Below are 21,746 nucleotides of genomic sequence, written 5' to 3' on the forward strand. Positions count from 1 at the left end.
TTTGCCAATTCCACAAGAACTGTCTTAGCGAAAGGCTTCTTGAGGGGAAAGCTGTAACTCTGTGAGATGATTTCACAGAACACAAAGAAGTTTCTCAGAAAGCTTCTTTCTCTTTGTTATCGGAGGATATTTCCTTTGGCCCTATAGTCTTCCAAGGGATCTGAAATATCTCTTCTCAGATTCCACAGAAATAAGGCTAGCAAAGAGATCCACAAAATACATATGTAACTCTGTGAGATGAATTAACGGAACACTAAGCAGTTTCACAGAAAGCTTCTTTCCAGATTTCAACTGAGGATATTTCCTTTTTCACCATAGCCCTCTAGGGGCTTCCAAATATCACTTTACCAATTCCACAAGAACTATCTTAGCGAAACGCTTCTTGAGGGGAAAGCTGTAACTCTGTGAGATGATTTCAAAGAACACAAAGAAGTTTCTCAGAAAGTTTCTTTCTCTTTGTTATCGGAGGATATTTCCTTTGGCCCTGTAGTCTTGCAAGGGATCCGAAATATCTGTTCTCAGATTCCACAGAAATAAGGCTAGCAAAGAGATCCACGGAATACAGATGTATCTCTGTGAGATGAATTAACGTAACACTAAGCAGTTTCTCAGAAAGCTTCTCTCCAGATTTCATCTGAGGATATTTCCTTTTTCACCATAGCCCTCTATGGGCTTCCAAATATCACTTTGCCAATTCCACAAGAACGGTCTTAGCGAAAGGCTTCTTGAGGGGAAAGCTGTAACTCTGGGAGATGATTTCCCAGAACACAAAGAAGTTTCTCAGAAAGCTTCTTTCTCTTTGTTATCGGAGGATATTTCCTTTGGCCCTATAGTCTTCCAAGGGATCCGAAATATCTGTTCTCAGATTCCACAGAAATAAGGCTAGCAAAGAGATCCAGGAAATATAGATGTAACTCTGTGAGATGAATTAACAGAACACTAAGCAGTTTCTCAGAAAGCTTCTTTCCAGATTTCATCTGAGGATATTCCCTTTTTCACCATAGCCCTCTAAGGGCTTCCAAATGTCACTTTGCCAATTCCAGAAGAACTGTCTTGGCGAAACGCTTCTTGAGGAGAAAGCTGTAACTCTGTGAGATGATTTCACAGAACACAAAGAAGTTTCTCAGAAAGCTTCTTTCTCTTTGTTATCAGAGGATATTTCCTTTGGCCCTATAGTCTTCCAAGGGATCCGAAATATCTGTTCTCAGATTCCACAGAAATAAGGCCAGAAAAGAGATCCACGAAATACAGATGTAACTCTGTGAGATGAATTAACAGAACACTAAGCAGTTTCTCAGAAAGCTTCTTTCCAGATTTCATCTGAGGATATTTCCTTTTTCACCCTATCCCTCTACGGGCTTCCAAATATCACTTTGCCAATTCCACAACTACCGTCTTAGCGAAAGGCTTCTTGAGGGGAAAGCTGTAACTCTGTGAGATGATTTCATAGAACACAAAGAAGTTTTTCAGAAAGCTTCTTTCTCTTTGTTATCGGAGGATATTTCCATTGGCCCTATAGTCTTGCAAGGGATCCGAAATATCTGTTCTTAGATTCCACAGAAACAAGGCTAGCAAAGAGATCCACGAAATACAGATGTAACTCTGTGAGATGAATTAACAGAACACTAAGCAGTTTCTCAGAAAGCTTCTTTCCAGATTTCATCTGAGGATATTTCCTTTTTCACGATTGACCTCTATGGGCTTCCAAATATCACTTTGCCAATTCCACAAGAACTGTCTTAGCGAAAGGCTTCTTGAGGGGAAAGCTGTAACTCTGTGAGATGATTTCACAGAACACAAAGAAATTTCTCAGAAAGCTTCTTTCTCTTTGTTATTGGAGGATATTTCCTTTGGCCCTATAGTCTTCCAAGGGATCCGAAATATCTGTTCTCAGATTCCACAGAAATAAGGCTAGCAAAGAGATCCACGAAATACAGATGTAACACTGTGAGATGAATTAACAGAACACTAAGCAGTTTCTCAGAAAGCTTCTTTCCAGATTTCATCTGAGGATACTTCCTTTTTCACGATAGCCCTCTATGGGCTTCCAAATATCACTTTGCCAATTCCACAAGAACTGTCTTAGCGAAAGGCTTCTTGAGGGGAAAGCTGTAACTCAGTGAGATGATTTCACAGAACACAAAGAATTTTCTCAGAAAGCTTCTTTCTCTTTGTTATCGTGGGATATTTCCTTTGGCCCTATAGTCTTCCAAGGGATCCGAAATATCTGTTCTCAGATTCCACAGAAATAAGGCTAGCGAAGAGATCCACGATATCCAGATGTAACTCTGTGAGATGAATTAACAGAAAACTAAGCAGTTTCTCAGAAAGCTTCTTTCCAGATTTCATCTGAGGATATTTCCTTTTTCACGATAGCCCTCTATGGGCTTCCAAATATCACTTTGCCAATTCCACAAGAACTGTCTTAGCGAAAGGCTTCTTGAGGGGAAAGCTGTAACTCTGTGAGATGATTTCACAGAACACTAAGAAGTTTCTCAGAAAGCTTCTTTCTCTTTGTTATCGGAGGATATTTCCTTTGGCCCTATAGTCTTCCAAGGGATCCGAAATATCTGTTCTCAGATTCCACAGAAATAAGGCTAGCAAAGAGATCCACGAAATACCGATGTAACTCTGTGAGATGAATTAACAGAACACCAAGCAGTTTCTCAGAAAGCTTCTTTCTCTTTGTTATCGGAGGATATATCCTTTGGCCCTATAGTCTTCCAAGGGATCCGAAATATCTGTTCTCAGATGCCACAGAAATAAGGCTAGCAAAGATATCGACGAAATACAGATGTAAATCTGTGAGATGAATTAACAGAACACTAAGCAGTTTCTCAGAAATCTTCTTTCCAGATTTCATCTGAGGATATTTCCTTTTTCACCATAGCCCTCTATGGGCTTCTAAATGTCACTTTGCGAATTCCACAAGAACTGTCTTGGGGAAAGGCTTCTTGAGGGGAAAGCTGTAACTCTGTGAGATGATTTCACAGAACACAAAAAAGTTTCTCGGAAAGCTTCTTTCTCTTTCTTATCGGAGGATATTTCCTTTGGCTCTATAGTCTTCCAAGGGATCCGAAATATCTGTTCTCAGATTCCACAGAAATAAGGCTAGCAAAGAGATCCACGAAATACAGATGTAACTCTGTGAGATGAATAAACAGAACACTAAGCAGTTTCTCAGAAAGCTTCTTTCCAGATTTCACTTCAGGATGTTTCCTTTTTCGCCATAGCCCTCTAAGGGTTTCCAAATATCACTTGGCCAATTCCACAACAACTGTCTTAGCGAAAGGCTTCTTGAGGGGAAAGCTGTAACTCTGTGAGATGATTTCACAGAACACAAAGAAATTTCTCAGAAAGCTTCTTTCTCTTTGTTATTGGAGGATATTTCCCTTGGCCCTATAGTCTTCCAAGGGATCCGAAATATCTGTTCTCAGATTCCACAGAAATAAGGCTAGCAAAGAGATCCACGAAATACAGATGTAACTCTGTGAGATGAATTAACAGAACACTAAGCAGTTTCTCAGAAAGCTTCTTTCCAGATTTCATCTGAGGATATTTCCTTTTTCACCCTAGCTCCCTATGGGCTTCCAAATGTCACTTTGCCAATTCCACAAGAACTGTCTTGGGGAAAGGCTTCTTGAGGGGAGCGCTGTAACTCTGTAAGATGATATCACAGAACACAAAGAAGTTTCTCAGATAGCTTCTTTCCCTTTGTTATCGGAGGATATTTCCTTTGGCCCTATAGTCTTCCAAGGGATCCGAAATATCTGTTCTCAGTTCCACAGAAATAAGGCAAGCAAAGTGATCGGCGAAATACAGATGTAACTCTGTGAGATGAATTAACAGAACACTAAGCAGTTTCTCAGAAATCTTCTTTCCAGATTTCATCTGAGGATATTTCCTTTTTCACCATAGCCCTCTATGGGCTTCCAAATATCACTTTGCCAATTCCACAAGAACTGTCTTAGCGAAAAGCTTCTTGAGGGGAAAGCTGTAACTCTGTGAGATGATTTCACAGAACACAAAGAAGTTTCTCAGGAAGCTTCTTTCTTTTTGTTATCGGAGGATATTTCCTTTGGCCCTATAATCTTCCAAGGGATCCGAAATATCTGTTCTCAGATTCCACAGAAATAAGGCTAGCAAAGAGATCCACGAAATACCGATGTATCTCCGTGAGATGAATTAACAGAACACTAAGCAGTTTCTCAGAAAGCTTCTTTCCAGATTTCATCTGAGGATATTTCCTTTTTCACCCTATCCCTCTATGGGCTTCCAAATATCACTTTGCCAATTCCCCAACAACTGTCTTAGCGAAAGGCTTCTTGAGGGGAAAGCTGTAACTCTGTGAGATGATTTCACAGAACACAAAGAAATTTCTCAGAAAGCTTCTTTCTCTTTGTTATCGTGGGATATTTCCTTTGGCCCTATAGTCTTCCAAGGGATCCGAAATATCTGTTCTCAGATTCCACAGAAATAAGGCTAGCAAAGAGATCCACGAAATACAGATGTAACTCTGTGAGATGAATTAACAGAACACTAAGCAGTTTCTCAGAAAGCTTCTTTCCAGATTTCATCTGAGGATATTTCCTTTTTCACCATAGCCCTCTATGGGCTTCCAAATATCACTTTGCCAATTCCACAAGAACTGTCTTAGCGAAAGGCTTCTTGAGGGGAATGCTGTAACTCTGTGAGATGATTTCAGAGAACACATAGAAGTTTCTCAGAAAGCTTCTTTCTCTTTGTTATCGGAGGATATTTCCTTTGGCCCTATAGTCTTCCAAGGCATCCGAAATATCTGTTTTCAGATTCCACAGAAATAAGGCTAGCAAAGAGATCCACGAAATACATATGTAACTCTGTGAGATGAATTAACAGAACACTAAGCAGTTTCTCAGAAAGCTTCTTTCCAGATTTCATCTGAGGATATTTCCTTTTTCACCATAGCCCTCTATGGGCTTCCAAATGTCACTTTGCCAATTCCACAAGAACTGTCTTGGCGAAAGGCTTCTTGAGGGGAAAGCTGTAACTCTGTGAGATGATTTCACAGAACACAAAGAAGTTTCTCAGAAACCTTCTTTCTCTTTGTTATCGAAGGATATTTCCTTTGGCCCTGTAGTCTTCCAAGGGATCCGAAATATCTGTTCTCAGATTCCACAGAAATAAGGCCAGCAAAGAGATCCAGGAAATACAGATGTAAATCTGTGATATGAATTAACAGAACACTAAGCAGTTTCTCAGAAAGCTTCTTTCCAGATTTCATCTGAGGATATTTCCTTTTTCACCCTATCCCTCTACGGGCTTCCAAATATCACTTTGCCAATTCCACAACAACTGTCTTAGCGAAAGGCTTCTTGAGGGGAAAGCTGTAACTCTGTGAGATGATTTCACAGAACAAAAAGAAATTTCTCAGAAAGCTTCTTTCTCTTTGTTATTGGAGGATATTTCCTTTGGCCCTATAGTCTTCCAAGGGATCCGAAATATCTGTTCTCAGATTCCACAGAAATAAGGCTAGCAAAGAGATCCACGAAATACAGATGTAACACTGTGAGATGAATTAACAGAACACTAAGCAGTTTCTCAGAAAGCTTCTATCCAGATTTCATCTGAGGATATTTCCTTTTTCACGATAGCCCTCTATGGGCTTCCAAATATCACTTTGCCAATTCCACAAGAACTGTCTTAGCGAAAGGCTTCTTGAGGGGAAAGCTGTAACTCTGTGAGATGATTTCACAGAACACACAGAATTTTCTTAGAAAGCTTCTTTCTCTTTGTTATCGTGGGATATTTCCTTTGGCCCTATAGTCTTCCAAGGGATCCGAAATATCTGTTCTCAGATTCCACAGAAATAAGGCTAGCAAAGAGATCCACGAAATACAGATGTAACTCTGTGAGATGAATTAACAGAACACTAAGCAGTTTCTCACAAAGCTTCTTTGCAGATTTCATCTGAGGATATTTCCTTTTTCACCATAGCCCTCTATGGGCTTCCAAATATCACTTTGCCAATTCCACAAGAACTGTCTTAGCGAAAGGCTTCTTGAGGGGAATGCTGTAACTCTGTGAGATGATTTCAGAGAACACAAAGAAGTTTCTCAGAAAGCTTCTTTCTCTTTGTTATCGGAGGATATATCCTTTGGCCCTATAGTCTTCCAAGGGATCCGAAATATCTGTTTTCAGATTCCACAGAAATAAGGCTAGCAAAGAGATCCACGAAATACAGATGTAACTCTGTGAGATGAATTAACAGAACACTAAGCAGTTTCTCAGAAAGCTTCTTTCCAGATTTCATCTGAGGATATTTCCTTTTTCACCATAGCCCTCTATGGGCTTCCAAATGTCACTTTGCCAATTCCACAAGAACTGTCTTGGCGAAAGGCTTCTTGAGGGGAAAGCTGTAACTCTGTGAGATGATTTCACAGAACACAAAGAAGTTTCTCAGAAACCTTCTTTCTCTTTGTTATCGAAGGATATTTCCTTTGGCCCTGTAGTCTTCCAAGGGATCCGAAATATCTGTTCTCAGATTCCACAGAAATAAGGCCAGCAAAGAGATCCAGGAAATACAGATGTAAATCTGTGAGATGAATTAACATAACACTAAGCAGTTTCTCAGAAAGCTTCTTTCCAGATTTCACTTCAGGATATTTCCTTTTTCACCATAGCCCTCTATGGGCTTCCAAATATCACTTTGCCAATTCCACAAGAACTGTCTTAGCGAAAGGCTTCTTGAGGGGAAAGCTGTAACTCTGGGAGATGATTTCCCAGAACACAAAGAAGTTTCTCAGAAAGCTTCTTTCTCTTTGTTATCGGAGGATATTTCCTTTGGCCCTATAGTCTTCCAAGGGATCCGAAATATCTGTTCTCAGATTCCACAGAAATAAGGCTAGCAAAGAGATCCACGAAATACAGATGTAACTCTGTGAGATGAATTAACAGAACACTAAGGAGTTTCTCAGAAAGCTTCTTTCCAGATTTCATCTGAGGATATTCCCTTTTTCACCATAGCCCTCTATGGGCTTCCAAATGTCACTTTGCCAATTCCAGAAGAACTGTCTTGGCGAAACGCTTCTTGAGGAGAAAGCTGTAACTCTGTGAGATGATTTCACAGAACACAAAGAAGTTTCTCAGAAAGCTTCTTTCTCTTTGTTATCAGAGGATATTTCCTTTGGCCCTATAGTCTTCCAAGGGATCCGAAATATCTGTTCTCAGATTCCACAGAAATAAGGCCAGAAAAGAGATACACGAAATACAGATGTAACTCTGTGAGATGAATTAACAGAACACTAAGCAGTTTCTCAGAAAGCTTCTTTCCAGATTTCATCTGAGGATATTTCCTTTTTCACCCTATCCCTCTACGGGCTTCCAAATATCACTTTGCCAATTCCACAACAACTGTCTTAGCGAAAGGCTTTTTGAGGGGAAAGCTGTAACTCTGTGAGATGATTTCATAGAACACAAAGAAGTTTCTCAGAAAGCTTCTTTCTCTTTGTTATCGGAGGATATTTCCATTGGCCCTATAGTCTTGCAAGGGATCCGAAATATCTGTTCTTAGATTCCACAGAAATAAGGCTAGCAAAGAGATCCACGAAATACAGATGTAACTCTGTGAGATGAATTAACAGAACACTAAGCAGTTTCTCAGAAAGCTTCTTTCCAGATTTCATCTGAGGATATTTCCTTTTTCACCATAGCCCTCTATGGGCTTCCAAATATCACTTTGCCAATTCCACAAGAACTGTCTTAGCGAAAGGTTTCTTTAAGGGAATGCTGTAACTCTGTGAGATGATTTCACAGAACACAAAGAAGTTTCTCAGAAAGCTTCTTTCTCTTTGTTATCGGAGGATATATCCTTTGGCCCTATAGTCTTCCAAGGGATCCGAAATATCTGTTCTCAGATGCCACAGAAATAAGGCTAGCAAAGAGATCCACGAAATACAGATGTGAATCTGTGAGATGAATTAACAGAACACTAAGCAGTTTCCCAGAAATCTTCTTTCCAGATTTCATCTGCGGATATTTCCTTTTTCACCATAGCCCTCTATGGGCTTGTAAATGACACTTTGCGAATTCCACAAGAACTGTCTTGGGGAAAGGCTTCTTGAGGGAAAGTTGTAACTCTGTGAGATGATTTCACAGAACACAAAAAAGTTTCTCGGAAAGCTTCTTTCTCTTTCTTATCCGAGGATATTTCCTTTGGCTCTATAGTCTTCCAAGGGATCCGAAATATCTGTTCTCAGATTCCACAGAAATAAGGCTAGCAAAGAGATCCACGAAATACAGATGTAACTCTGTGAGATGAATTAACAGAACACTAAGCAGTTTCTCAGAAAGCTTCTTTCCAGATTTCACTTCAGGATATTTCCTTTTTCACCATAGCCCTCTATGGGCTTCCAAATATCACTTTGCCAATTCCACAAGAACTGTCTTAGCGAAAGGCTTCTTGAGGGGAAAGCTGTAACTCTGGGAGATGATTTCCCAGAACACAAAGAAGTTTCTCAGAAAGCTTCTTTCTCTTTGTTATCGGAGGATATTTCCTTTGGCCCTATAGTCTTCCAAGGGATCCGAAATATCTGTTCTCAGATTCCACAGAAATAAGGCTAGCAAAGAGATCCACGAAATACAGATGTAACTCTGTGAGATGAATTAACAGAACACTAAGGAGTTTCTCAGAAAGCTTCTTTCCAGATTTCATCTGAGGATATTCCCTTTTTCACCATAGCCCTCTATGGGCTTCCAAATGTCACTTTGCCAATTCCAGAAGAACTGTCTTGGCGAAACGCTTCTTGAGGAGAAAGCTGTAACTCTGTGAGATGATTTCACAGAACACAAAGAAGTTTCTCAGAAAGCTTCTTTCTCTTTGTTATCGGAGGATATTTCCTTTGGAACTATAGTCTTCCAAGGGATCCGAAATATCTGTTCTCAGATTCCACAGAAATAAGGCTAGTAAAGACATCCACGAAATACAGATGTAACTCGGTGAGATGAATTAACAAAACACTAAGCAGCTTCTCAAAAAGCTTCTTTCCAGATTACATCTGAGGATATTTCCTTTTTCACCATAGCCCTCTATGGGCTTCCAAATATCACTTTGCCAATTCCACAAGAACTGTCTTAGCGAAAGGCTTCTTGAGGGGAAAGCTGTAACTCTGTGAGATGATTTCACAGAACACAAAGAAGTTTCTCAGAAAGCTTCTTTCTCTTTGTTATCGGAGGATATTTCCTTTGGCCCTATAGTCTTCCAAGGGATCTGAAATATCTCTTCTCAGATTCCACAGAAATAAGGCTAGCAAAGAGATCCACAAAATACATATGTAACTCTGTGAGATGAATTAACGGAACACTAAGCAGTTTCACAGAAAGCTTCTTTCCAGATTTCAACTGAGGATATTTCCTTTTTCACCATAGCCCTCTAGGGGCTTCCAAATATCACTTTACCAATTCCACAAGAACTATCTTAGCGAAACGCTTCTTGAGGGGAAAGCTGTAACTCTGTGAGATGATTTCAAAGAACACAAAGAAGTTTCTCAGAAAGTTTCTTTCTCTTTGTTATCGGAGGATATTTCCTTTGGCCCTGTAGTCTTGCAAGGGATCCGAAATATCTGTTCTCAGATTCCACAGAAATAAGGCTAGCAAAGAGATCCACGGAATACAGATGTATCTCTGTGAGATGAATTAACGTAACACTAAGCAGTTTCTCAGAAAGCTTCTCTCCAGATTTCATCTGAGGATATTTCCTTTTTCACCATAGCCCTCTATGGGCTTCCAAATATCACTTTGCCAATTCCACAAGAACGGTCTTAGCGAAAGGCTTCTTGAGGGGAAAGCTGTAACTCTGGGAGATGATTTCCCAGAACACAAAGAAGTTTCTCAGAAAGCTTCTTTCTCTTTGTTATCGGAGGATATTTCCTTTGGCCCTATAGTCTTCCAAGGGATCCGAAATATCTGTTCTCAGATTCCACAGAAATAAGGCTAGCAAAGAGATCCAGGAAATATAGATGTAACTCTGTGAGATGAATTAACAGAACACTAAGCAGTTTCTCAGAAAGCTTCTTTCCAGATTTCATCTGAGGATATTCCCTTTTTCACCATAGCCCTCTAAGGGCTTCCAAATGTCACTTTGCCAATTCCAGAAGAACTGTCTTGGCGAAACGCTTCTTGAGGAGAAAGCTGTAACTCTGTGAGATGATTTCACAGAACACAAAGAAGTTTCTCAGAAAGCTTCTTTCTCTTTGTTATCAGAGGATATTTCCTTTGGCCCTATAGTCTTCCAAGGGATCCGAAATATCTGTTCTCAGATTCCACAGAAATAAGGCCAGAAAAGAGATCCACGAAATACAGATGTAACTCTGTGAGATGAATTAACAGAACACTAAGCAGTTTCTCAGAAAGCTTCTTTCCAGATTTCATCTGAGGATATTTCCTTTTTCACCCTATCCCTCTACGGGCTTCCAAATATCACTTTGCCAATTCCACAACTACCGTCTTAGCGAAAGGCTTCTTGAGGGGAATGCTGTAACTCTGTGAGATGATTTCATAGAACACAAAGAAGTTTTTCAGAAAGCTTCTTTCTCTTTGTTATCGGAGGATATTTCCATTGGCCCTATAGTCTTGCAAGGGATCCGAAATATCTGTTCTTAGATTCCACAGAAACAAGGCTAGCAAAGAGATCCACGAAATACAGATGTAACTCTGTGAGATGAATTAACAGAACACTAAGCAGTTTCTCAGAAAGCTTCTTTCCAGATTTCATCTGAGGATATTTCCTTTTTCACGATTGACCTCTATGGGCTTCCAAATATCACTTTGCCAATTCCACAAGAACTGTCTTAGCGAAAGGCTTCTTGAGGGGAAAGCTGTAACTCTGTGAGATGATTTCACAGAACACAAAGAAATTTCTCAGAAAGCTTCTTTCTCTTTGTTATTGGAGGATATTTCCTTTGGCCCTATAGTCTTCCAAGGGATCCGAAATATCTGTTCTCAGATTCCACAGAAATAAGGCTAGCAAAGAGATCCACGAAATACAGATGTAACACTGTGAGATGAATTAACAGAACACTAAGCAATTTCTCAGAAAGCTTCTTTCCAGATTTCATCTGAGGATACTTCCTTTTTCACGATAGCCCTCTATGGGCTTCCAAATATCACTTTGCCAATTCCACAAGAACTGTCTTAGCGAAAGGCTTCTTGAGGGGAAAGCTGTAACTCAGTGAGATGATTTCACAGAACACAAAGAATTTTCTCAGAAAGCTTCTTTCTCTTTGTTATCGTGGGATATTTCCTTTGGCCCTATAGTCTTCCAAGGGATCCGAAATATCTGTTCTCAGATTCCACAGAAATAAGGCTAGCGAAGAGATCCACGATATCCAGATGTAACTCTGTGAGATGAATTAACAGAAAACTAAGCAGTTTCTCAGAAAGCTTCTTTCCAGATTTCATCTGAGGATATTTCCTTTTTCACGATAGCCCTCTATGGGCTTCCAAATATCACTTTGCCAATTCCACAAGAACTGTCTTAGCGAAAGGCTTCTTGAGGGGAAAGCTGTAACTCTGTGAGATGATTTCACAGAACACTAAGAAGTTTCTCAGAAAGCTTCTTTCTCTTTGTTATCGGAGGATATTTCCTTTGGCCCTATAGTCTTCCAAGGGATCCGAAATATCTGTTCTCAGATTCCACAGAAATAAGGCTAGCAAAGAGATCCACGAAATACCGATGTAACTCTGTGAGATGAATTAACAGAACACCAAGCAGTTTCTCAGAAAGCTTCTTTCTCTTTGTTATCGGAGGATATATCCTTTGGCCCTATAGTCTTCCAAGGGATCCGAAATATCTGTTCTCAGATGCCACAGAAATAAGGCTAGCAAAGATATCGACGAAATACAGATGTAAATCTGTGAGATGAATTAACAGAACACTAAGCAGTTTCTCAGAAATCTTCTTTCCAGATTTCATCTGAGGATATTTCCTTTTTCACCATAGCCCTCTATGGGCTTCTAAATGTCACTTTGCGAATTCCACAAGAACTGTCTTGGGGAAAGGCTTCTTGAGGGGAAAGCTGTAACTCTGTGAGATGATTTCACAGAACACAAAAAAGTTTCTCGGAAAGCTTCTTTCTCTTTCTTATCGGAGGATATTTCCTTTGGCTCTATAGTCTTCCAAGGGATCCGAAATATCTGTTCTCAGATTCCACAGAAATAAGGCTAGCAAAGAGATCCACGAAATACAGATGTAACTCTGTGAGATGAATAAACAGAACACTAAGCAGTTTCTCAGAAAGCTTCTTTCCAGATTTCACTTCAGGATGTTTCCTTTTTCGCCATAGCCCTCTAAGGGTTTCCAAATATCACTTGGCCAATTCCACAACAACTGTCTTAGCGAAAGGCTTCTTGAGGGGAAAGCTGTAACTCTGTGAGATGATTTCACAGAACACAAAGAAATTTCTCAGAAAGCTTCTTTCTCTTTGTTATTGGAGGATATTTCCCTTGGCCCTATAGTCTTCCAAGGGATCCGAAATATCTGTTCTCAGATTCCACAGAAATAAGGCTAGCAAAGAGATCCACGAAATACAGATGTAACTCTGTGAGATGAATTAACAGAACACTAAGCAGTTTCTCAGAAAGCTTCTTTCCAGATTTCATCTGAGGATATTTCCTTTTTCACCCTAGCTCCCTATGGGCTTCCAAATGTCACTTTGCCAATTCCACAAGAACTGTCTTGGGGAAAGGCTTCTTGAGGGGAGCGCTGTAACTCTGTAAGATGATATCACAGAACACAAAGAAGTTTCTCAGATAGCTTCTTTCCCTTTGTTATCGGAGGATATTTCCTTTGGCCCTATAGTCTTCCAAGGGATCCGAAATATCTGTTCTCAGTTCCACAGAAATAAGGCAAGCAAAGTGATCGGCGAAATACAGATGTAACTCTGTGAGATGAATTAACAGAACACTAAGCAGTTTCTCAGAAATCTTCTTTCCAGATTTCATCTGAGGATATTTCCTTTTTCACCATAGCCCTCTATGGGCTTCCAAATATCACTTTGCCAATTCCACAAGAACTGTCTTAGCGAAAAGCTTCTTGAGGGGAAAGCTGTAACTCTGTGAGATGATTTCACAGAACACAAAGAAGTTTCTCAGGAAGCTTCTTTCTTTTTGTTATCGGAGGATATTTCCTTTGGCCCTATAATCTTCCAAGGGATCCGAAATATCTGTTCTCAGATTCCACAGAAATAAGGCTAGCAAAGAGATCCACGAAATACCGATGTATCTCCGTGAGATGAATTAACAGAACACTAAGCAGTTTCTCAGAAAGCTTCTTTCCAGATTTCATCTGAGGATATTTCCTTTTTCACCCTATCCCTCTATGGGCTTCCAAATATCACTTTGCCAATTCCCCAACAACTGTCTTAGCGAAAGGCTTCTTGAGGGGAAAGCTGTAACTCTGTGAGATGATTTCACAGAACACAAAGAAATTTCTCAGAAAGCTTCTTTCTCTTTGTTATCGTGGGATATTTCCTTTGGCCCTATAGTCTTCCAAGGGATCCGAAATATCTGTTCTCAGATTCCACAGAAATAAGGCTAGCAAAGAGATCCACGAAATACAGATGTAACTCTGTGAGATGAATTAACAGAACACTAAGCAGTTTCTCAGAAAGCTTCTTTCCAGATTTCATCTGAGGATATTTCCTTTTTCACCATAGCCCTCTATGGGCTTCCAAATATCACTTTGCCAATTCCACAAGAACTGTCTTAGCGAAAGGCTTCTTGAGGGGAATGCTGTAACTCTGTGAGATGATTTCAGAGAACACATAGAAGTTTCTCAGAAAGCTTCTTTCTCTTTGTTATCGGAGGATATTTCCTTTGGCCCTATAGTCTTCCAAGGCATCCGAAATATCTGTTTTCAGATTCCACAGAAATAAGGCTAGCAAAGAGATCCACGAAATACATATGTAACTCTGTGAGATGAATTAACAGAACACTAAGCAGTTTCTCAGAAAGCTTCTTTCCAGATTTCATCTGAGGATATTTCCTTTTTCACCATAGCCCTCTATGGGCTTCCAAATGTCACTTTGCCAATTCCACAAGAACTGTCTTGGCGAAAGGCTTCTTGAGGGGAAAGCTGTAACTCTGTGAGATGATTTCACAGAACACAAAGAAGTTTCTCAGAAACCTTCTTTCTCTTTGTTATCGAAGGATATTTCCTTTGGCCCTGTAGTCTTCCAAGGGATCCGAAATATCTGTTCTCAGATTCCACAGAAATAAGGCCAGCAAAGAGATCCAGGAAATACAGATGTAAATCTGTGATATGAATTAACAGAACACTAAGCAGTTTCTCAGAAAGCTTCTTTCCAGATTTCATCTGAGGATATTTCCTTTTTCACCCTATCCCTCTACGGGCTTCCAAATATCACTTTGCCAATTCCACAACAACTGTCTTAGCGAAAGGCTTCTTGAGGGGAAAGCTGTAACTCTGTGAGATGATTTCACAGAACAAAAAGAAATTTCTCAGAAAGCTTCTTTCTCTTTGTTATTGGAGGATATTTCCTTTGGCCCTATAGTCTTCCAAGGGATCCGAAATATCTGTTCTCAGATTCCACAGAAATAAGGCTAGCAAAGAGATCCACGAAATACAGATGTAACACTGTGAGATGAATTAACAGAACACTAAGCAGTTTCTCAGAAAGCTTCTATCCAGATTTCATCTGAGGATATTTCCTTTTTCACGATAGCCCTCTATGGGCTTCCAAATATCACTTTGCCAATTCCACAAGAACTGTCTTAGCGAAAGGCTTCTTGAGGGGAAAGCTGTAACTCTGTGAGATGATTTCACAGAACACACAGAATTTTCTTAGAAAGCTTCTTTCTCTTTGTTATCGTGGGATATTTCCTTTGGCCCTATAGTCTTCCAAGGGATCCGAAATATCTGTTCTCAGATTCCACAGAAATAAGGCTAGCAAAGAGATCCACGAAATACAGATGTAACTCTGTGAGATGAATTAACAGAACACTAAGCAGTTTCTCACAAAGCTTCTTTGCAGATTTCATCTGAGGATATTTCCTTTTTCACCATAGCCCTCTATGGGCTTCCAAATATCACTTTGCCAATTCCACAAGAACTGTCTTAGCGAAAGGCTTCTTGAGGGGAATGCTGTAACTCTGTGAGATGATTTCAGAGAACACAAAGAAGTTTCTCAGAAAGCTTCTTTCTCTTTGTTATCGGAGGATATATCCTTTGGCCCTATAGTCTTCCAAGGGATCCGAAATATCTGTTTTCAGATTCCACAGAAATAAGGCTAGCAAAGAGATCCACGAAATACAGATGTAACTCTGTGAGATGAATTAACAGAACACTAAGCAGTTTCTCAGAAAGCTTCTTTCCAGATTTCATCTGAGGATATTTCCTTTTTCACCATAGCCCTCTATGGGCTTCCAAATGTCACTTTGCCAATTCCACAAGAACTGTCTTGGCGAAAGGCTTCTTGAGGGGAAAGCTGTAACTCTGTGAGATGATTTCACAGAACACAAAGAAGTTTCTCAGAAAACTTCTTTCTCTTTGTTATCGAAGGATATTTCCTTTGGCCCTGTAGTCTTCCAAGGGATCCGAAATATCTGTTCTCAGATTCCACAGAAATAAGGCCAGCAAAGAGATCCAGGAAATACAGATGTAAATCTGTGAGATGAATTAACATAACACTAAGCAGTTTCTCAGAAAGCTTCTTTCCAGATTTCATCTGAGGATATTTCCTTTTTCACCCTATCCCTCTACGGGCTTCCAAATATCACTTTGCCAATTCCACAACAACTGTCTTAGCGAAAGGCTTCTTGAGGGGAAAGCTGTAATTCTGTGAGATGATTTCACAGAACAAAAAGAAATTTCTCAGAAAGCTTCTTTCTCTTTGTTATTGGAGGATATTTCCTTTGGCCCTATAGTCTTCCAAGGGATCCGAAATATCTGTTCTCAGATTCCACAGAAATAAGGCTAGCAAAGAGATCCACGAAATACAGATGTAACACTGTGAGATGAATTAACAGAACACTAAGCAGTTTCTCAGAAAGCTTCTATCCAGATTTCATCTGAGGATATTTCCTTTTTCACGATAGCCCTCTATGGGCTTCCAAATATCACTTTGACAATTCCACAAGAACTGTCTTAGCGAAAGGCTTCTTGAGGGGAAAGCTGTAACTCTGTGAGATGATTTCACAGAACACAAAGAATTTTCTTAGAAAGCTTCTTTCTCTTTGTTATCGTCGGATATTTCCTTTGGCCCTATAGTCTTTCAAGGGATCCGAAATATCTGTTCTCAGATTCCACAGAAAAAAGGCTAGCGAAGAGATCCACGATATACAGATGTAACTCTGTGAGATGAATTAACAGAACATAAGCAGTTTCTCAGAAAGCTTCTTTCCAGATTTCATCTGAGAATATTTCCTTTTTCACGATAGCCCTCTATAGGCTTCCAAATATCACTTTGCCAATTCCACAAGAACTGTCTTAGCGAAAGGCTTCTTGAGAGGAAAGCTGTAACTCTGTGAGATGATTTCACAGAACACAAAGAATTTTCTCAGAAAGCTTCTTTCTCTTTGTTATCGTGGGATATTTCCTTTGGCCCTATAGTCTTCCAAGGGATCCGAAATATCTGTTCTCAGATTCCCCAGAAATAAGGCTAGCGAAGAGTTCCATGATATACAGATGTAACTCTGTGAGATGAATTAACAGAACACTAAGCAGTTTCTCAGAAAGCATCTTTCCAGATTTCATCTGAGGATATTTCCTTTTTCACCCTATCCCTCTACGGGCTTCCAAATATCACTTTGCCAATTCCACAACAACTGTCTTAGCGAAAGGCTTCTTGAGGGGAAAGCTGTAACTCTGTGAGATGATTTCACAGAACAAAAAGAAATTTCTCAGAAAGCTTCTTTCTCTTTGTTATTGGAGGATATTTCCTTTGGCCCTATAGTCTTCCAAGGGATCCGAAATATCTGTTCTCAGATTCCACAGAAATAAGGCTAGCAAAGAGATCCACGAAATACAGATGTAACACTGTGAGATGAATTAACAGAACACTAAGCAGTTTCTCAGAAAGCTTCTATCCAGATTTCATCTGAGGATATTTCCTTTTTCACGATAGCCCTCTATGGGCTTCCAAATATCACTTTGCCAATTCCACAAGAACTGTCTTAGCGAAAGGCTTCTTGAGGGGAAAGCTGTAACTCTGTGAGATGATTTCACAGAACACAAAGAATTTTCTTAGAAAGCTTCTTTCTCTTTGTTATCGTGGGATATTTCCTTTGGCCCTATAGTCTTTCAAGGAATCCGAAATATCTGTTCTCAGATTCCACAGAAAAAAGGCTAGCGAAGAGATCCACGATATACAGATGTAACTCTGTGAGATGAATTAACAGAACATAAGCAGTTTCTCAGAAAGCTTCTTTCCAGATTTCATCTGAGAATATTTCCTTTTTCACGATAGCCCTCTATGGGCTTCCAAATATCTCTTTGCCAATTCCACAAGAACTGTCTTAGCGAAAGGCTTCTTGAGAGGAAAGCTGTAACTCTGTGAGATGATTTCACAGAACACAAAGAATTTTCTCAGAAAGCTTCTTTCTCTTTGTTATCGTGGGATATTTCCTTTGGCCCTATAGTCTTCCAAGGGATCCGAAATATCTGTTCTCAGATTCCCCAGAAATAAGGCTAGCGAAGAGTTCCATGATATACAGATGTAACTCTGTGAGATGAATTAACAGAACACTAAGCAGTTTCTCAGAAAGCTTCTTTCCAGATTTCATCTGAGGATATTTCCTTTTTCACCATAGCCCTCTATGGGCTTCTAAATATCACTTTGCCAATTCCACAAGAACTGTCTTATCGAAAGGCTTCTTGAAGGGGAAGCTGTAACTCTGTGAGATGATTTCAGAGAACACAAAGAAGTTTCTCAGAAAGCTTCTTTCTCTTTGTTATCGGAGGATATTTCCTTTGGCCCTATAGTCTTCCAAAGGATCCGAAATATCTGTTCTCAGATTCAACAGAAATAAGGCTAGCAAAGAGATCCACGAAATACAGATGTAACTCTGTGAGATGAATTAACAGAACACTAAGCAGTTTCTCAGAAAGCTTCTTTCCAGATTTCATCTGAGGATATTTCCTTTTTCACCATAGCCCTCTATGGGCTTCCAAATGTCACTTTGCCAATTCCACAAGAACTGTCTTGGCGAAAGGCTTCTTGAGGGGAAAGCTGTAACTCTGTGAGATGATTTCACAGAACACATAGAAGTTTCTCAGAAACCTTCTTTCTCTTTGTTATCGGAGGATATTTCCTTTGGCCCTATAGTCTTCCAAGGGATCCGAAATATCTGTCCTCAGATTCCACAGAAATAAGGCTAGGAAAGAGATCCACGAAATACAGATGTAACTCTGTGAGATGAATTAACAGAACACTAAGCAGTTTCTCAGAAAGCTTCTTTCCAGATTTCATCTGAGGATATTTCCTTTTTCACCATAGCCCTCTATGGGCTTCCAAATATCACTTTGCCAATTCCACAAGAACTGTCTTAGCGAAAAGCTTCTTGAGGGGAAAGCTGTAACTCTGTGAGATGATTTCACAGAACACAAAGAAGTTTCTCAGGAAGCTTCTTTCTTTTTGTTATCGGAGGATATTTCCTTTGGCCCTATAATCTTCCAAGGGATCCGAAATATCTGTTCTCAGATTCCACAGAAATAAGGCTAGCAAAGAGATCCACGAAATACCGATGTATCTCCGTGAGATGAATTAACAGAACACTAAGCAGTTTCTCAGAAAGCTTCTTTCCAGATTTCATCTGAGGATATTTCCTTTTTCACCCTATCCCTCTATGGGCTTCCAAATATCACTTTGCCAATTCCCCAACAACTGTCTTAGCGAAAGGCTTCTTGAGGGGAAAGCTGTAACTCTGTGAGATGATTTCACAGAACACAAAGAAATTTCTCAGAAAGCTTCTTTCTCTTTGTTATCGTGGGATATTTCCTTTGGCCCTATAGTCTTCCAAGGGATCCGAAATATCTGTTCTCAGATTCCACAGAAATAAGGCTAGCAAAGAGATCCACGAAATACAGATGTAACTCTGTGAGATGAATTAACAGAACACTAAGCAGTTTCTCAGAAAGCTTCTTTCCAGATTTCATCTGAGGATATTTCCTTTTTCACCATAGCCCTCTATGGGCTTCCAAATATCACTTTGCCAATTCCACAAGAACTGTCTTAGCGAAAGGCTTCTTGAGGGGAATGCTGTAACTCTGTGAGATGATTTCAGAGAACACATAGAAGTTTCTCAGAAAGCTTCTTTCTCTTTGTTATCGGAGGATATTTCCTTTGGCCCTATAGTCTTCCAAGGCATCCGAAATATCTGTTTTCAGATTCCACAGAAATAAGGCTAGCAAAGAGATCCACGAAATACATATGTAACTCTGTGAGATGAATTAACAGAACACTAAGCAGTTTCTCAGAAAGCTTCTTTCCAGATTTCATCTGAGGATATTTCCTTTTTCACCATAGCCCTCTATGGGCTTCCAAATGTCACTTTGCCAATTCCACAAGAACTGTCTTGGCGAAAGGCTTCTTGAGGGGAAAGCTGTAACTCTGTGAGATGATTTCACAGAACACAAAGAAGTTTCTCAGAAACCTTCTTTCTCTTTGTTATCGAAGGATATTTCCTTTGGCCCTGTAGTCTTCCAAGGGATCCGAAATATCTGTTCTCAGATTCCACAGAAATAAGGCCAGCAAAGAGATCCAGGAAATACAGATGTAAATCTGTGATATGAATTAACAGAACACTAAGCAGTTTCTCAGAAAGCTTCTTTCCAGATTTCATCTGAGGATATTTCCTTTTTCACCCTATCCCTCTACGGGCTTCCAAATATCACTTTGCCAATTCCACAACAACTGTCTTAGCGAAAGGCTTCTTGAGGGGAAAGCTGTAACTCTGTGAGATGATTTCACAGAACAAAAAGAAATTTCTCAGAAAGCTTCTTTCTCTTTGTTATTGGAGGATATTTCCTTTGGCCCTATAGTCTTCCAAGGGATCCGAAATATCTGTTCTCAGATTCCACAGAAATAAGGCTAGCAAAGAGATCCACGAAATACAGATGTAACACTGTGAGATGAATTAACAGAACACTAAGCAGTTTCTCAGAAAGCTTCTATCCAGATTTCATCTGAGGATATTTCCTTTTTCACGATAGCCCTCTATGGGCTTCCAAATATCACTTTGCCAATTCCACAAGAACTGTCTTAGCGAAAGGCTTCTTGAGGGGAAAGCTGTAACTCTGTGAGATGATTTCACAGAACACACAGAATTTTCTTAGAAAGCTTCTTTCTCTTTGTTATCGTGGGATATTTCCTTTGGCCCTATAGTCTTCCAAGGGATCCGAAATATCTGTTCTCAGATTCCACAGAAATAAGGCTAGCAAAGAGATCCACGAAATACAGATGTAACTCTGTGAGATGAATTAACAGAACACTAAGCAGTTTCTCACAAAGCTTCTTTGCAGATTTCATCTGAGGATATTTCCTTTTTCACCATAGCCCTCTATGGGCTTCCAAATATCACTTTGCCAATTCCACAAGAACTGTCTTAGCGAAAGGCTTCTTGAGGGGAATGCTGTAACTCTGTGAGATGATTTCAGAGAACACAAAGAAGTTTCTCAGAAAGCTTCTTTCTCTTTGTTATCGGAGGATATATCCTTTGGCCCTATAGTCTTCCAAGGGATCCGAAATATCTGTTTTCAGATTCCACAGAAATAAGGCTAGCAAAGAGATCCACGAAATACAGATGTAACTCTGTGAGATGAATTAACAGAACACTAAGCAGTTTCTCAGAAAGCTTCTTTCCAGATTTCATCTGAGGATATTTCCTTTTTCACCATAGCCCTCTATGGGCTTCCAAATGTCACTTTGCCAATTCCACAAGAACTGTCTTGGCGAAAGGCTTCTTGAGGGGAAAGCTGTAACTCTGTGAGATGATTTCACAGAACACAAAGAAGTTTCTCAGAAACCTTCTTTCTCTTTGTTATCGAAGGATATTTCCTTTGGCCCTGTAGTCTTCCAAGGGATCCGAAATATCTGTTCTCAGATTCCACAGAAATAAGGCCAGCAAAGAGATCCAGGAAATACAGATGTAAATCTGTGAGATGAATTAACATAACACTAAGCAGTTTCTCAGAAAGCTTCTTTCCAGATTTCATCTGAGGATATTTCCTTTTTCACCCTATCCCTCTACGGGCTTCCAAATATCACTTTGCCAATTCCACAACAACTGTCTTAGCGAAAGGCTTCTTGAGGGGAAAGCTGTAATTCTGTGAGATGATTTCACAGAACAAAAAGAAATTTCTCAGAAAGCTTCTTTCTCTTTGTTATTGGAGGATATTTCCTTTGGCCCTATAGTCTTCCAAGGGATCCGAAATATCTGTTCTCAGATTCCACAGAAATAAGGCTAGCAAAGAGATCCACGAAATACAGATGTAACACTGTGAGATGAATTAACAGAACACTAAGCAGTTTCTCAGAAAGCTTCTATCCAGATTTCATCTGAGGATATTTCCTTTTTCACGATAGCCCTCTATGGGCTTCCAAATATCACTTTGACAATTCCACAAGAACTGTCTTAGCGAAAGGCTTCTTGAGGGGAAAGCTGTAACTCTGTGAGATGATTTCACAGAACACAAAGAATTTTCTTAGAAAGCTTCTTTCTCTTTGTTATCGTCGGATATTTCCTTTGGCCCT

Source organism: Macaca nemestrina, chromosome 13, assembly GCF_043159975.1.
Source record: "Macaca nemestrina isolate mMacNem1 chromosome 13, mMacNem.hap1, whole genome shotgun sequence".
Taxonomy (NCBI): domain Eukaryota; kingdom Metazoa; phylum Chordata; class Mammalia; order Primates; family Cercopithecidae; genus Macaca; species Macaca nemestrina.